Raw genomic sequence first — 5,099 nt, 5'->3', positions numbered from 1 at the left:
CCTTACTTTTTTTTCTTTACACCTCTCAATGTCTACTTTATAAAATAATTTTTTTATTTTTCTTTGATTTTTATTTTTTCTTTTAAATTTTTTCTCGACCTTTGTTTTTATTTTTTTATTTTATTATTTTTATCAGCCTTTATTTTTTTTTAATTCTCTCTCAACTTCTACATTTTCTTTAATTTTATTTTTAATATTTTTTTCATTTTTCTTCCTTTTCAACAATTTTTTTGATTTTTATTTCTTCGATTTCTTCCATTTAAGTTAAATCTCATGAGTAAGAATTAACACTACCACATTATAAAGGCAAGCCTTGCGACTTTCAAATAACAAACTACATTTCATGAACAAGAATTGACACTACCAGATTGTAGAGGCAAGATTTATGACTTTCAAACAACAAGTTATGTTTTATGGGCAAGAATTAACACTACCACGTTGTATTTTGATTTATGAGAAGTTCTCCAAGACTTTCAAACAACAAGTTATGTTTCATGGACAAAAGTTGACACTACCACGTTATGTTTTCACTTATGAGATGTTCTGCAACTCTTGCCTTAGAGGCAAAACTTAACTCAAAGACTTTCAAACTACAAATTATGCCCCACGGATAAGAGTTGACACAAACACATTATGTCTTCATTTATGAGATGTTCTGCAACTATTGTCTTAGCGGCAAGACTTAGCTCAAGGACTTTCAAATAATAAATTATGCCCACGGGCAAGAGTTGATACTACCACATTATGTCTATATTTATGAGATATTCTACAACTCTTGCCTTAGAGACACGACTTATCTCAAGAATTTTAAAAAACCTCGTAACAACAATTCATGCCCTTAAATTTACTTTGATGTCAAAAAAAAGAAATCCCTTTGTGGATTATCCAAGTTTTTATTTACTAGCAAAATATAATAGAAGTTGAGAAAAAAGAAAAAAGCGATCAAACAAAATAGAGAAATAAAAAAAGATTGAGAAAAAAAAGGAAAGAAAAAATAAAGATTAAGAAAAAAATGAAGATTTAAAAAAATTGAGAAAAATAAAAATGAGAGGAAAAATAAAAATAAAGTTTGTGAAAAATGAGGGAAAAAAAGAACTGAAAAAAGAAAAAAATGATCAAACAAAATAGAGAAATAAAAAAACGAGATTGAGAAAAAAAAGGCAAGAAAAAAATAAAGATTAAGAAGAAAAATAAAGAATTAAAAAAATTGAGAAAAAGAAAAATGAGCGAAAAAATAAAAATACAGTTCGAGAAAAATGAGCGAAAAAAGAGAACTAATAAAAATAATACAAAAAAAAAATAAAGGTTAAATAAAAATGAATTAAAAAAGAAAAAAAAAAAAAAAAAAAAAGTGAAAATAAGAAAAAATAGAATAATAAAATTAAAGAAAAAATATAAAGTGAAAATAATAAAAAATAAAATTTGAGAGACAAATAAGTATGGAAAGTTTAAAAATATATTTGAGGTTTAGAGGGGTAAAATGGTACTTATACTATACTTTAAAAGTAAGGAAAGTTATTCTTTAAAGACATTTCTTATTGGAGTCAAATATCTAAAGTCACCCATATTTGAGTATTTGGCATGCAATTTCCTGGATTGCAAAACAACTTCATTACCTTTCTTATTTGCCTGGACTTTAGCCCAATGCTTCACTTTATTACTTGGAAAGCTTCCTTCAGGACCCTTAATTCCCATTACCCATAATTGGAAGCGTTCACTTGCTCTTTGGAATTAGGGAGGGGGGGGGGGGTCTTGAATCTTAATGTTCCATGCACCTAAAGTCATGAATTTAGTATGTTCCACGCGTAACTATAGGTATCCTTTCCTTTTAAGCAAGGGTATTGTTGTCTTTTTCACTTATAGAAGGGTCGACTTGATAATACGAGACAAGTATAAGGCCTATTCCACCGGTCCAAAAAGCATATGCAAAACAAACAGACATTGGAATGGTAGAGAAGTTGTTCCAGTAGTTGTGTTAGATTGGTGAAACCAACATGTCGGCATGACATTTTATCATATATTTGAAAGTAGATTTTAAAAATTTATCGTTTCGTCATAAAAATTGACCAGATTTTGATTTTTAAGCTCTTATAAATTGTCCTAGACTTCTTTTTCATTTTTTGGGGACCGTCACTCATAATTTTTTTTTTTTAAAACACAATTTCATAAATAAAAAATCACTACTTCAAAAACTTGTACTTTTAATTTCAGATTTGACTTCAAGATCCATAATTAAAGAAGAACTAAAATTTAGGCTTAAGTCATCGACAGACACTTAGGGGTCGTTTGGTTTGAAAATAAGTTATACCGGGATTAGTTATGCTGGGATAAGTTATGATGGGATAAGTTATGCTGGGATTATTTTTTATTGAGTGTTTGGTTTGTTGTATTCAAAGTAATATGCATGGTATAATTTCTAGGAATAAATTGATTGATTACCAAAATACCCTCCATCTTATTTAACTTTATATATATATGTGTGTGTGTGTGTGTGTGTGTGTGTATGTATATATATATATATATATATTTCTTTTTTAAGCTTTAAATATTCATTCTTAAATTTTTTATTATTTTTTAGAGAAATTAAAGTATATAAATAAACATAATTTATATATTTTACAACCATTTTGAAAGTTAAACTGTTCAAAATTTATTTACTTATGAATATATTATACGTTAATTAAACATAATTTATGTTTGTGTGAGAATATATTACGTTATATATTATGTTATTATATCTAAATTAACATAATATATTATAATTAAATATATTAACATAATACATATATAATTAAACATAATTAACACATATATATTCATAATATATTTATAATATTATACGTTATATATTACATTATATATTACGTAATTACGTTATATATTACCTAATATATTATATTCATAATAAATGAATATATTATACGTTAATTAAACATTATTTATGAATATATAATTTATATATATTTATGAATATATTATACGTTATTCATAATATATATTTATGTACATAATATATATTATACGTTTAAACATAATTATTATATAGTTTACCAGTTTACATTAATTATCATTATATATATATATATATATAATTTATTTATGAATATATTATACGTTAATTAAACATAATTTATTATTTATGAATATATATATATAATATATATATGTGTGTGTGTGTGTGTGAGTGAGAGAGCGAGAGAGAAATGAAAATAATAGAGTTTGAGGGTATTTTTGTCCTTTCATACATTTATCCCAAGGATAAATTATGGTGGGATTGTTATCCCACCAATTGAGTGGATAACTTATCCTAGGACTATTAAATAATCCAGGGATAAGTTATCCCGAATATTGCCAACCAAACATGCAATAGAAAATTTTATTTCGGAATTATTATTTTATCCCGTGATTATTTTCTTCAACACCTCAAACCAAACGATCCCTTAAAGTTGTCCCGAAAATTCACTTGAACCCCTCAACTTAAGTTTGTACCTATCAGGTCTCTAACCCACCCGAATTTTGATCCAATCAGACGTTTTTTGCACAATTAGCAAAAATTCTAGAGTGTGTGTAACACACTCGCCTGATGTGGCAAAAATGACCAATACAAAAAAAACATGTGGAAAATGATTTTTTTTTTTAAAACTATAAGTTAAAAATCCAATTAAATAATGACACTTATCGTGTGGGTCCAAAAATTATTTTATACTCCTCAACAATAGAAAAAGAAAATTATTTTAAAATTAAAAAATAAAAACAGTAACCCTCCCCACTCCTACCCCACCCCCAGAAGACTATATTGTCTTCTTCATCCTCACCCCAAGTAAAAAACTGATTTCCCCTCCCCCGCTCTTCCATTCTCTTCTCCATTTTCAATAGCAAAACTATTAAATATTCAATATCTAAATTCTGAATATCTCGGATGCATTCGACTACCTTCACTTGACGAATTCACCTTCATTCCAGGAGGAGAAAAAAAATTTTTTTTAGTTAATCAGTCAACTTTGTTTGTCCAATTATTTATTATTGCAGACAAGTTTTACCTGAAGATCAACTTACAATACCTCTTTTTCTTTAATCAACATTTGTACTAGAACTACATACATAAACACACAGATTAATACTTGAAATTTCGAAGTTAATTTTTAGGCTAGTCTCGCCGCAAAATGCATTCCTCAGAAACTTCAAAAATTTTGAATGAAAAAAAAAAACGGCTAAAGAGGTGGGGAAGTTGCAATGGCTACGGGGAGGGTGGGGGGTTGAAGAAAATGAGGACGGAGATGTGAAGATGACGATGACTGGGGAGGGGAGAAAATTGTGAAGAAGACGATGAATGGGGGGTGGGGTGAAGAAGACGACCGGGGGTGGGGGGTTGTGAAGAAGACGATGAAGGGGGGGGGGGCTTTTTTTCTTCTTAAGATTAAGAAGTTATAATAATTAAAAATTATATTAATAAAATAATTTAAATATAAGTTTTTTTATTAAAAAGTAAAATATTATTTATTCTACTATTTAAGCGCCCAAGGAGAGTGTGTTGTGTAACACACTCTCCTTGTCAAATCAGCATTTTGTGCCTGATATGTATCAATTTTAGCACTTGAGGTGTCTGATAGGCACAAGCCTTAGTTGAGGGATTCAAGTGAATTTTCGGGATAACTTTAAGTGTTATCGATGACTTAAGCCTAAAATTTATGTACTACAACCAAAATTTAAGACATGAGCAAGTTATGGTCCACGGTGGATTTATGTACTACAACCAGAATTTAAGAGGCATAATACATAAATAATTAAATATGACCCTAAACTTGACACCAAATTATAACATTGACCTTAAACTTTGATAGTGCACAAATAAGACCTTTAACTATTAAAAACCTGAACAAATATGACCTCCGATTTTGCAACCTCCATGCATGTAACTCACTTGCGCCTACGTGGATATGTAATCCAATCATACGGTGCCACGTCATTAAAAGGAATGACATGGAGGAACTTTTGTCTTTCAATTAAAACAACGTTGTTTTGCTTCTATAAGTTAAAACGACGTCGTTTTACTTATTATTATTATTATTATTATTATTATTATTATTATTATTATTATT

Source organism: Capsicum annuum, chromosome 2, assembly GCF_002878395.1.
Source record: "Capsicum annuum cultivar UCD-10X-F1 chromosome 2, UCD10Xv1.1, whole genome shotgun sequence".
NCBI lineage: Eukaryota > Viridiplantae > Streptophyta > Magnoliopsida > Solanales > Solanaceae > Capsicum > Capsicum annuum.
The sequence above is the reverse complement of the archived record's forward strand: the minus strand, read 5'-3'. Positions refer to the sequence as shown.